The sequence below is a fragment of the Carcharodon carcharias genome, chromosome 5 (assembly GCF_017639515.1).
Source record: "Carcharodon carcharias isolate sCarCar2 chromosome 5, sCarCar2.pri, whole genome shotgun sequence".
Lineage (NCBI taxonomy): Eukaryota > Metazoa > Chordata > Chondrichthyes > Lamniformes > Lamnidae > Carcharodon > Carcharodon carcharias.
In genome coordinates, this window is record NC_054471.1 from 186,312,784 (window position 1) to 186,326,648 (window position 13,865).

A 13,865-nucleotide genomic window follows, 5' to 3' on the forward strand; every position below is an offset into this window, starting at 1 on the left:
AACCCCAGAACACTCCAGCCAGAGCTTCAATAGAAGTCCATCAGAAAGGCCAAGGACATTTGTCCGCTTCTTCCAAAGTCAATCAGAAAAGTCCCTGGACAGTGCAGTAATTCAGGAGTTTCCCTTATTATTCAGCTATTCAGAAGCCTATTTTGCATTATTAGAAATGTCCTTCATTCTCAGAAACCAGTACAATCCACGTCCGGTTTGAATAGGCATTTTAAGTTGTGAGGCTCAACAATTTTGCTTCAAAAAAATTAAAGTATTGAACAACAATTCTAGCAAATCACTGCCTCAAAATTACAGCATTGTTATAACGCAGAAGGAGGCCATTCAGCCCATCATGTGTGCACCGGCTCTCCAAATGAGCAATTCATTTTGTTCCATTCTCCCGCTTTGTCCCTGTAACCTTGCACATTCTTCCTTTTCAGATAGCATATGTAAAAGAAAGAGTAGATTTGAGTAATGCTAACTGACTCGTCACTGGGTGTTTCAACTTCATGACAGTGTAAATTGAGCTACACAGGTTGTGTGAATTGCAAGTTTCCTGTTATATAAGACCATAAGACATAGGAACAGAAATTAGGCCATTTGGCCCATCGAGTCTGCTCCATCGTTCAATCATGGCTGATAAGTTTCTCAACCCCATTCTCCCGCCTTTGCCCTGTAACCTTTGATCCCCTTACCAATCAAAAACCTATCTATCTTGGTCTTAAATACACTCAATGACCTGGCCTCCACAGCCTTCTGTGGCAATGAATTCCATAGATTCACCACTCTCTGGCTAAAGAAATTTCTCCTCATCTCTGTTCTAAAAGGTCTTCCCTTTACTCTGAGGCTGTGCCCTTGGGTCTTAGTCTCTCCTACTAATGGAAACATCTGCTCCACGTCCACTCTATCCAAGCCTTTCAATATTCTGTAAGTTTCAATCAGATCCCCCCTTATCCTTCTAAACTCCATCGGGTATAAAGCCAGAGTCCTCAAACGTTCCTTATTGTTATATTATCTTAAATATCTGTGAAGAGCTAGGAACTAATGTGCTATGTGTAGGTGGTTCAGGGGGCTGCATTTCACAGCTGCACTAGAGGTGCATGTGATGGGTACAGAGCCAGTTCAAGCTGGTCCTCCTTTGTATCAGGCAGCATGGCAAAATTAAACATGAAGAGTTTCTGATCTTTCCAAGCTTGAAGTGTGATTATTAACAACATCTGGGAACCAAAAGACAACAAGAATGCATGTCATGTTGGCAGCACGTGCCTGTGAGTAAACCTAAAGCATTTTAAATTAATGCCCAGCTGATTTGGAAAACCAACCCACATTAGTGCCAGAAGACAAACTTAATGAATTGTGCGAAAATGAAAAACAAAATGTCAACCAGTGCAGCAATTATTGCACAGTTACAGCCCGCAATGAACTGGGATGCTGATGATGTCATTGAGGCATTTGCAGAATGTACAGATTGATATCCTGTTGTTTCCTAAAAGGCACCAGCAATGAAGAGAAGGTCGGTTAAGTCCTTCTCTGGGCAGGAGATTTGGATTAAATTTATTTAACAGCTTGGAGCTTATTGAAGGGGACAGCAAAGACCCAGACAATTTGTTTGAAAAATTCAGCACCCATCTCCAGCCAAAGTCTAACTCACCGGATCTATTGGTACGAATTTGAAGGCCTCATGCAGGAATTAGGTAACAAGTTTTAAAAATGTAGCTAGAAAACCTAAGTTTAAGGATAAAAGTGAAAGGCTGATAGATCAACTAATTTGGGGTTCTGTGCACCCTGAAGTACAGCAAGCGCTAATCGGGATGGACGAACTCACAATATCACAGGCTGTGGACACTGCCAGAGCACACAAAGCCACAAGCAGACAGATGAAGACACGACTACCCAAATGGCTAGACTTCAGTTAAACCAAGACAAAGGTGCAGGGTTGATGCAGTGCACCAGCAACAAAGAAAATGTACACTAAAGAGAAAGATGCGCAGGAACTGTGGGTGACCACATGAATTCATGGGCAGAAGGACATATCCTGCATATGGATCAATCTGCAGAGCTTGTGAAAAGGCCAATCATTGGTAAAAGATGTGCAGAACAAAGGCAGGAGGCGATAGATGAGGGACCAGAGCCAGAGCAACTGGGCGAATGGACAAGAACAGAAATCAGAACATCCATACCCTGGAATGAGTCTGAGAACACGATAGATATAGGGACTACACTACATGAAATGGCTCAATGCAATAATCCCAGAGAAAAGAAATTAACACCACCATTCAGATCAGGAAGAGGGTGAGAGAAAAGCCCACAGTGATAAATCTGAGGGTGAACAGTGATACTGGAGCACAGAGTAACATCATCCTACTCAGACTGTACCAGAAGATCTTTCCTGAAAATATGGAAGAAAATGGTTATCCAAAAACAGGTGTTCTGAAACTGAGTATGTCATGCTAACAGCATATAGGGGAACTGAGATTCGACAGCTAGGAACAACCCAGGTCAGAGGGACACACAAAGGTAAAGATGTTAACTCTATGTTCTACATCACTGAAACAGATGGTTCTGCTATCCTGGGATTGAGCAGTTGTGAAAAGCTGCAGATTATCCCAGTAAAGCATACGGAGGTGACACTGAGGGTTGTAGAGAGTCCACCCATTGAAAAGTGCATTCCAATCAGGTGCAAAGAAGATCTGGTGCAAATGTATCCAGGGTGTTTCAATGAGACAGTTGGAAGTTTTGAAGATTTTGAGTATCACATCTCTAACCAGCGATGAAACCAATGATTCATTCCCCATATAAATTAACAATAGAACTAAAAGGAAAGAAAGGAAGGTGATCTCCAGAGTCACAGATTGGGTAAATTCCAGCATGACGAGAGAGAAACCAAATGGACAGCTAAGAGTTTGCCTGGGGATCCTAAAGATCTTAATCAAGCCATTAAGAGGGATCAATACCCCATTCCAACACTGGAAGAGATCACACCAGCACTGGCAGGGCAAAGGTTTTCATCATATAAATGCAAGCTGCTGTAGTCCCAGAGGACCATGGGCTGCTCTCTCATTAGAGAGAGAGACAACTGGTCATGAGTTTAACCTAAGGGTCACCACATCTCAGGTGAGGTCGAGAAGGCAGACCCTTCATGGATGACCTCAGCCGGTGCGGGAACTGAAGCTGCACCGTTGGCGTCGCTCTGCAGCTGTCCAGCCAACTGAACTAACCGGCCCCACCCCCAGCTCAATGCCAGAAATGGCCCCTGGAATGTGAAACTTCGCTGTTGGTAACACTCAACAGGCCCTTTGGAAGGTACAAATTCCTAAATTGTGTCTACCTTTTGGCTTTGAAGTGAGCCAGGATGCATTTCAGCAGAAAGTAGACAAGGCAAACAGGGGATGCAAAGGAGCAGTCGGCAAGGCAGATGATATCTAGGTAAACGGTGTAGAAGAGAAAGGTCATGACCGCCATCTACATGGAGCCATAGCTTGGCCTAAATAGCCAAGTGGTTATGGTACTGGGTTTGTAACCCCAAGATCAAGAGTTCACATCTCACAATGGCAAACTATGAAACAATGTAACTTCATCTGAAACAGATGGAAACATGTTTGTACTCGAATGAGTTACATGGAGCCATGCAGAGGACCAGGAAAGTGGCAGGATCAAGTTAAACGTAGACAAGCGCATTGTGAAAGTGACAGAGTGCCAGTTCTCCAGAATGGTATACATACCTGAGGGAATCATAGCTATCTGTGAGATGGAAGCCCCAAAGGTTAGGAGAGAGCTGAGAAGTTTCCTTGGCTTGATCCAATGCGTGAGCTCCTTCATACCGCATGGGTCAGAGCACGCAGCAAACCTGTGGAAGCTGATGGAAGATGTAGAGTGCCGGTGGACAGAGTCACACGACAGGAGTTTCAACAAACTCAAAGGATTAATATGCCGGGAGATATGTCTGATATGCTATGACAGAAAGAACCCTGTCACTCTGCAAATAGATGCTTCTAAAAAAGGACTGGGAGTAGCCCTGGTACAAGAGGGAAAACAAATGGCATTCACATCCAAAGCTCTAACCTCAGCTGAGACCAGATGTGCCAACACAGAAGGAGAGTTTTTGGCAGTCATGTATGGATATGAGGAGCTCCGTACATATCTCTATGGAAGAAAGTTCATAATGGAGAGTGATTATTGCCAAGTGGAGTGGATCTACAAGACGAATCTGTGTAAAGCACCAGCAAAACTATAGAGATTACTACTGAGGCTTCAGAATTACGATTTCACTCAGCAAGTGATCAGTCAGCAAATCAGTAAGATACAGCAAACACAGCCAGCAATACGGCAGTACTAGTCTATCAGAGATGACACCTCATTGAAAGGTGGGGTTCTGCTAGCCGGATCCAGAATAATCAGACCCAAAACGGTACAGGAAGAACTTCTCCAGAAGATACATGAATGCCAACTGGGTATAGAGAAGTATAAGCTCTGATCCAGATCAGCTGTGTACTGAATAGGTATATACAGACATTGAAAATATAGTGTCTACATGCAATGTATGCCAGAAGTATAGAAACACATAGCAGAAAGAGGAGATGATAGCTGCTGAAGGACCACCCAGATTATACTGTGGGAGCCAATTTATTCACACATAATTGGGAGATGGTGGTGTCACCGGACTAGTAATCCAGAGGCCCAGGCTAAAGCCCTGGGGACATGCGTTCAAATCCCACCGTGATATCTAGTGGAGTTTAAATTTAATTAATAAAATCTGGAATTGAAATCTACTCTCAGGAATATTTGCCATGAACCTATCATCGATTGTTGTAAAAGCCCATCTGGTTCATTAATGACTTTTCGGGAAGGAAATCTGCCATGCTTACCTGGTCTGGTCGCCTAACTACAGGAAGGATATCAGTAAGATTGAGAGAGCGCAGAGAAGATTTACTAGGATGTTGCCTGGTCTTCAGGAGTTGAGTTACAGGGAAAGATTAAACAGGTTAGGAATTTATTCTTTGGAGCGTAGAAGAATGAGGGGAGATTTGATAGAAGTTTACAAAATTATGAGGGGTATAGACAGAGTAAATGCAAGTAGGCTCTTTCCACTTAGATTAGGAGAGATAAACACGAGAGGACATGGCTTTAGGGTGAAAGGGGAAAGGTTTAGGGGGATAATTAGGGGGATCTTCTTCACTCAGAGAGTGGTGAGAGTGTGGAACGAGCTGCCATCTGATGTGGTAAATGCAGGCTCACTCTTAAGTTTTAAGAATAAATTGGATAGATACATGGATCGGAGAGGTCTGGAGGGTTATGGACTGGGTGCAGGTCAATGGGACTAGCGGAATAATATTTCGGCACAGACTAGAAGGGCTGAATGGCTGTTTTTCAGTGCTGTAGTGTTCTATGGTTCTAATGGTATCTCATGGTCACAGACTACTACTCAAAGTTTCCTTTCACCTTGAAGATTAAATATTCTTTTTTTATTCATTCACGGGATGTGGGCCTCGCTGGCTGGGCCAGCATTTATTGCCCATCTCTAGTTGCCCTCGAGAAGGCGGTGGTGAGCTGCCTTCTTGAACCGGTGCTGTCCATGTGCTGTAGGTACACCCACAGTGCAGTTAGGAAGGGAGTTCCAGGATTTTGACCCAGCGACAGTGAAGGAACGGCAATATATTTCCAAGTCAGGATAGTGAGTGGCTTGAGAGCCACAACAATCATCTCAGCAGTACAAGCTCTGTTTGCTAAGCAAGGGATTCCTGAAAGATTAACACATGACAATGGCACCCAGTTGGCATGCTGCAGGGATGTTAAGGAATTCGCTGAACATTATGGGTTCAACATCATCACCTCATCACCACTTTATCCTCAAGAACGTGGATTTAAAGAAAGACATGGTCCAGATAGTCAAAAGGACCCTTGTAAAATGCTGAGAGACAAAGGAAGGCCCAAATCTTGTCTTATTGTCACTCCGATCCACACCTCTCGAGGCTGACAAGAAATCTCCTGCAGAGTTGCTGAATGGAAGAAAATGTAAGGCTATTCTGCCAAGCAAAATACACCCTCCAAGTGACCAGGAGGAAGTGAGACAACAACTCACTGAAGCACAGGAAAGAGGAGGCCAGCACTTCAACAAATATGCTAAATCCCTACCTGAGCTCTTTAAAGGATAAAGTGTACGTGTACAGCATCCAATCATCAAAACCTGGAGCCCAGCAAAAGCTGTTGCTGAAGCCAAGACAATAAGTTCATACATAATTGAGATCCAAACCGGTAAGCAAACAAGAAGAACTTGAGTCCACATTCGACCTACACCAGAGCTGGAAAAACAGAAAAGACCAGCCACAACACCGGAAACATCAATATTCAGGAAGACAACATTAACAACATCACCAGCAAATGAGACAACATTAGCAACAACAAGCACGACTCTTGCAACACCAGGGACAACATGTACAACATTATTTCTGCAGCATGCCCACTCACCACTAAGAGAAACGAATGGCAAATCTACAAGATGGAGGCACATCTTATAATTGAAGCGATACCATGAACAATAGTTTTAGAAAAGACTGCGTGCTATAAAGGACACTGAAAAGGGGTTCAGTGTTTATCCAAAAGTTGATTAATAATCTTTATCTTATAAAATTTAATGACTGGAGCAGCTACAATGATAGGGCATTACATTTTAAAGAAAGAGGGATGCTATTTATTGTTGTATTATCTGTAATTATCTGTAAAGATCTAGGAACTAATATGGTAGGTGTAAGTGTTCCAGGGGGCCACTTTACAGCTGCACGGCGACTCATGTGATGCTTACAAAACCAGTTGAATCTGGCCCTTCTTTGCACCGGACAGCATGGCAAAATTAAATGTAAAGAGTTTCTGATCTTTCCAAGTTTAAAGTGTGATTATTAACAACGTCTGGGAACCAAATGACAACAAGAACAAAAAGCACTTCCTGCTTGAGAAGTAACTGTGCCCACATACTATTGGAGACTGCTAACATAAGTGTAATTTCTGCACATCAATTTATCACATCAATTGATGTAGATGTGATAATAATTTGCATTGCTCTTATTAATCATGCATATTACTAATATTGGCAGCACCACAATATAAGTGCCAGTTGCTCTGTTGTTACAGGACTTGATTTGGAATTTGTGCCAGATGCATTTCCAGTTCAGAATTTATAGGGGAAATTTTCTCTTTGGATGCGTCAGGGGTGAAGCTGTGTTAATGTATTTCACATCCAGGACACATTAAGGGCATCATTCAGTACTTTCAAAATATCTCTTACTTTATGCAATATTGCCAGTGTAGATTGTTATGCATGAGGGAATATGGAGGACTTGGTTATTACAACACCTTCTGCAGCAGCCGTAGAGGGTTCTGCTGTGACCTGTACTGTCCCTGCTTTGCAAATGCAAGGTTTTGAACTGTTTTCATTGGCATATTATAGATAGCAGAGGACAGCTTTAGGGCCCAGTGGTGGTGGGGGGGAGCACTATTCTTACAGGTAAAAGCAAAATACTGCGGATGCTGGAAATCTGAAATAAAAACAGAAAATGCTGGAAAAGCTCAGCAAGTCTGACAACAGAGGGAGAAAAACAGAGTTAAGGTTTCGAGTCCGTATGACTTTTCTTCAGAACGCTATTCTTACAGGGACTGAGAGTATCGGTGGAGGCACATTCAATCATGGCTTTCAAAAGAGAATTGGATAATTATCTGAAGAAAACAAATTGTAGGGAAAAGGCAATGGAGTAGATCTTTGTGAGTTGCACATAGAGGGAGCTGGCACAGACATGATGACACAAGTGGCCTCTTTTTGTGCCGTAACCATTCTATGATTCTATAAGTCACTTTTTTTTAATGATGAGGGCAGTACTGGGATCAGTGATGTTAGGGTTGTCTCTGTGATGTCACTGTGCTTTGGACACTGGTGTCCTGTATAATCGGGCTACAGCTGAAAGCCTGTTTAGTGCCTCTGATTTATGAATGGCTGGAAAGCACCTGTGATTCTGAGTCTGTGAACATGTGCTCTAGGCCGATTAAGGACAAGAAAAATCAGCTAACAAGGCCAGAAGTCAGACTATATAATCAGAGCACCTAAATAGGATTCCAGACACCCCATATAATATTAGCGCACTACATGGGAAATCTAACACATTAACTCCTTTTTTTTTGTAAAGTGGACTCAGGATCTTGTATAAAAGAAAAATACTGTGGATGCTGGAGATCTGAAGCAAAAACAGAAAGTGCTGGAAAAGCTCAGCAGGCCCAGCAAGCACCTGTGGAGAGAGGAACCGAGTTAGCGTTTCGAGTCCAATATGATTCTTCTTTGGAATATCAGGAGTCATACGGAACTCGAAACATTAACTCTGTTTCTCTCTCCACAGATGCTGCTGGGCCCGCTGAGTTTTTCCAGCACTTTCTGTTTTTATTTTTAGGATCTTGTAACTGTTGCCGACAGCTGGCTTGTTCCTTTACAATAATTTCAACTTCTTTGCTGTGTTGCTAAAACGGAACTTAGTGATTCTTCATGCTGTTTCCCATCTTGTTTAAGATGCTTGTCTCCCCCGGGGAAGTGACATGGAATCGTGGAACTGATTTCTGAGGAAAGGCTGTTGGCCTGAAAAGTTAACTCTCTCCACAGCCGCTGTCTGACCTGCTGAGTTTTTCCAGCATTTTCTGTTAGTTCAGATTTCCAGCATCCACAGTATTTTGCTTTTACCATGGAACCACACACTATCAGCGGGATTTTCCGCACGTGCTCCTAGTGGCGATCTTCCGGTCCAGCCGCAGGTCAATGGGCTCCTGGCTGGGGCTCCATCTCGCCCCACGGCAGGCCCCACTCACGATGGGGCCGGAAAATCCCGGCCTAAAGTACAGACAATCTGACCCGTCAAGTGCTTGCCTCTCCACAAGTCACCTATTCTATTGCACTTAACTCTGTATTCCCCGTTGTTATTTGAAAATAAGAAATATTAAAAGCTATCAAATTTCCTGTCACTTTTAGCCAAGGGAATGGGATAGCTCGGGGGTATGAATTATATGAAAGAAAGACAGGCTTGGATTTAAAGAAAGCAAAAGAAAGACTTGCATTTGTATAGCACCTTTCATGACCTCGGAATGTCCCTAAGCTTTTTACAGCTAATTAAATACTTTTGAAATGTCATCACTGTTGTAAGTATGCAACATTACACTGTCGTAATGTGAGATCATAGGAATAGTTTCTACTCCCCATCACTCCCCACAGGAAGTTTCAGTTGGACACAATGTATAACAGAACATTGCAGACATACATTCCATGATTTTAATGAACTGAGCATGCATAATTTTCTACAATTGCCACTTGTAACATTGCCTATTTCAGAGTTGATTCAGTCCTTATAGAGAAAAGCGTGGATCAAGGAAAAGATATTCAAACCATCAGGACAGTTCCTCCCATTTATCATGTAAAATATGCCAAAGATCCTCTTGAGAGAAATTCTGCAGCTTCAAAAATAATCTAACAAAATTTCAGAATATTCATTTAACGTTTCCACCATTCAGCTCTCTCAAGAACTCTCCCAGAACTCTTTATCATCTGATGGTTAATTGGAAATGCACTCAAGGAATGAGGCATTTCTTTCTATCCTCCAAGTGTCCTGCCAATGAGGTCTGCTAATTGGCCACGAACTGGTAAAACTTTAAAGATAGTACTAGTGAAATTCAGCAGCAAGCAGCCCCTGGAATTAATCCAGTGAAGAGAAATGCTCTATAGCATGAAACAGCAGACCATCTGTGTTCTGTAAATTGAATATCTGAAGTAATAAACTTAGTGCTATTCTGTAGATTTTGGTTATTGTGACATTCAAAGCAATGACTCAGTCTGTTGCTATGTTTTTGAGAGAGATTTATTACAGTGTAAAACAAACTCTGCCTTAAGCTTGGTTAACTGTTGCTTTACTTTTTAAACAATAATGTGCTAACTGAAAATCCTTAGGGAACTGGATGACATAATGGGACTGATAGAGGCAGGATCTGAGTGGGGGGTTATAGGGGCCAGTAAGTCAGGGTTCAAGTTCCTGATTGTTGTCTGATGACTCCTGCTGGAATATATGCATGTACAAGTGGAAACATTGCAGAAGTTTCAGACTTAGCTGTGGCACACGCCACATGAAAACAACTTTTGGCATTCCATAAGACCATAAGAGATAGGAGCAGAAATTAGGCCATTCGGCCCATCGAGTCTGCTCTGCCATTCAATCATGGCTGATAAGTTTCTCAAGCCCATTCTCCCGCCTTCTCCCCGTAACCTTTGATCCCCTTACCAATCAAGAACCTACCTATCTCCGTCTTAAATACACCCAATGACCTGGCCTCTACAGCCTTCTGTGGCAATGAATTCCATTCATTCACCACTCTCTGGCTAAAGAAGTTTCTCCTCATCTCTGTTCCAAAAGGTCTTCCCTTTACTCTGAGGCTGTGTCCTCAGGTCCTAGTCTCTCCTATTAATGGAAACATCTTCCCCACGTCCACTCTATCCAGGCCTTTCATTATTCTGTAAGTTTCAATCAGATCCCCCTCATCCTTCTAAACTCCATCGAGGACAGACCCAGAGTCCTCAAAAGTTCCTCATATGTTAAACCTTTCATTCCTGGGATCGTTCTCGTGAACCTCCTCTGGATCCTCTTCAGCACCAGAACATCCTTCCTGAGATATGGGTCCCAAAATTGCTCACAATATTCTAAATGTGGTCTGACCAGAGCCTTATAAAGCCTCAGCAGCATATCCCTGCTTTTATATCCTAGTCCTCTTGAAATAAATGCCAACATTGCATTTGCCTTCCTAACTACCGACTCAACCTGCAAGTTAACCTTAAGAGAATCCTGGACTAGGACTCCCAAGTCCCTTTGCACTCTAGATTTCTGAATTCTCTCCCCATTTAGAAAATAGTCTATGCCTCTATTCTTCCTACCAAAGTGCATGACATCACACTTGCCCACTTTGTATTCCATCTGCCACTTCTTTGCCCATTCCCCTAACCTGTCCAAATCCTTCTGCAGCCTCCCTGCCTCCTCAATACTACCTGTCCCTCCACCTATCTTTGTGTCCTCTGCAAACTTAGCCAGGATGCCCTCAGTTCCTTCATCTAGATCATTAATGTATAAAGTGAAAAGTTGTGGTCCCAACACTGACCCTTGCGGAACTCCACTAGTCACCGGCCGCCATCCTGAGAAGGACCCCCTTATCCCCAATCTCTGCCTCCTGCTAGACAGCCAATCTTCTTTCTATGCTAGTACCTTGCCTCTAACACCATGGGCTCTTATCTTACTGAGCAGCCTCCTGTGTGGCACCTTGTCAAAGGCCTTCTGGAAGTCCAAGTAGATAACATCCATTGGCTCTCCTTTGTCTAACCTACCTGTTACCTCCTCAAAGAATTCTAACAGATTTGTCAGGCATGACCTTCCCTTGATGAAACCATGCTGACTTTGCCCTATTTTACAATGCACTTCCAAGTATTCTGAAATCTCATCCTTAATAATGGACTCTAAAATCTTACCAATGACCGAGGTCAGGCTAATCGGCCTATAATTTCCCGTCTTTTGCCTCACTCCCTTCTTAAACAGGGAGGTTACATTTGCGATTTTCCAGTCCTCTGGGACCCTCCCTGACTCCAGTGATTCCTGAAAGATCACCACTAACCCCTCCACTATCTCTTCAGCTATCTCCTTCAGAACTCTGGGGTGTAATCCATTTGGTCCAGGTGATTTATCCACCTTCAGACCTTTCAGTTTTCCTAGCACCTTCTCCTTGGTATTGGCCACCATACTCACCTCTGCGCCCCCCCAACTCTCTTGAACTTTGGGGATGTTACTCGTGTCTTCCACCGTGAAGACTGATGCAAAGTACCTATTCAGTTCCTCCGCCATTTCTTTGTTCCCCACTACTACTTCTCCAGTGTCATTTTCCAGCAGCCCAATGGCCACTTTTGCCTCTCTCTTACCCTTTATATATCTAAAAAAAACTCTTGCAATCTTCTTTTATATTACTGGCCAGTTTGCCCTCATATTTAATCTTCTCCCTCCTTATTCCTTTTTTAGTTGTCCTCTGTTGGTCTTCGTAGGCTTCCCAATTCCCTGGTTTCTGTAGGCGTCTGGAGCTCAGACTCCAGCTCATCAATTCTGAGCCAGAGTTCCTCCAGCAACCAACACTTGCTGTAGATGTGGTCACTGTGGCTCGCCATGGGATTTATTAAGTAGCTTTGCAGCATTTTTTTTTCAAATTTGGTGCAGATTTCCTACCAACCAATCATGGCGCAGCTTTCCTGTGATGTTACTTTTTCAGTTTTGGCTTCAGTTACTCTGTGCCCCGAGGTTACTGCTCCGCTTGTCCTCCCTCCCAGTCTGCTCCCTGGAGACAAGGCCGTGAATCCCTGAGGTAAGCTAGATTTATACTCACCGCTCCGTTGCTCCTCCCTCCGAGTCTGCTCCCTGGAGACAAGGCTGCGAATCCCCAAGGTTAGCTAGATTTATACTCACCACTCCGGTGCTCCTCCCTCCAAGTCTGCTCCCAGAATTTACTCACCAATCAGCTGCTTTTTCTTTAAAATCCACTTTCAGAAGAGTGTCCCTCGCAGGTATGGTGTACTCCTGAAGTCACTGCCTCTTCCTCTCTCTTTTTTTTAGGTTTGAGGAGGAGGGAGGGATGGAAGCACTACAGCAATGTAATGTTTGGGGCTATTCCGTTCTTTGACAGTGGGTCTTCCTCGATTCCCTCCTGAGTCGCAGTGGCTGTGGTGACTTCTCCCAGAATGCTTCAGTCACTTCTCACCAGCGCCCTCTGTTGTCTTGTCTCCCTTATGAACAGCAGTCACTTGAAGAAGGTACTGGAGGCTAGTGATGCCTGCACAATGTTATCCTGGTAAATGTTGTGGCTTGAGGGGAGAGAGAAATTAAAGGTGGTGTGTGTAGGTGCGTGTGGGGGATGGGGGGAGCATGGGAGGGGAGGTGGTTGGAAATTGAGGCATATTTTCAGAGAGCTAGATGCTGCTTGTTCTTGTTCCAAGGATTTTAGATCCCACTTAAGCAGCTCTTTTTAATATGACTACTTATTAGATTTTTACATGGAATTTTCAGCATGAGAACAGACCAGTCATTCCAACTGGTCTGTGCCTTTGTTTATGCTCCACACAAAGCTCTTCTCACATGTGGGGAGGTGATAATCCAGAGATGCCAGGGTAATGCTCTGGGGATCTGTGTTCAAATCCTGCTATGGCAGATGGTAGAATTAAAACCCTAATGATAACCAGAAAACTACTGTCGATTGTTGTAAAAACTCATCTGGTTCACCAATGTCCTCTAAGTTCTAATGTCCATTATAAATGTGCTGTCCTTACCTACATGTAACTCCAATGTGGTTGACTCTTAAATGCCCTGTGAACAAGGACAATTAGAGATGGGCAATAAATGCTGGCCTAGTCAGTGATGCCCACATCCCATGAATGAATAATAAAAAATAACTTTCAGCTGAATTTCAAATTTTAAAATCCATAATTTAACATCACAATAATTATTGTTCTAAGATATGCCAGCCTTTATTTGCTGAAGGCTGGAATGTTTAATTTACTTCTTCATCCATGCATCACATCTATTTGATAAATGCAACACAATGTTTTTAATCAACTTATTAACCGTAATTATGTTTAGCCTTTGGAAACAATGGGTGGATTTTACGTGCCCCTGCCCAGCTTGCTTTTGGCAGGAGGTAGGTGCTCTGCCCATCACCTTCCCACCTACCCTCAAGCTCACCTCCATAACCTGGTAGGTGGACAGGTGCTGAAATCGGCAGGCCCACCCGCCATATTTAAATAAGTAATTAGAGGTCAATTGGGCTTGTTAACAAGCCAA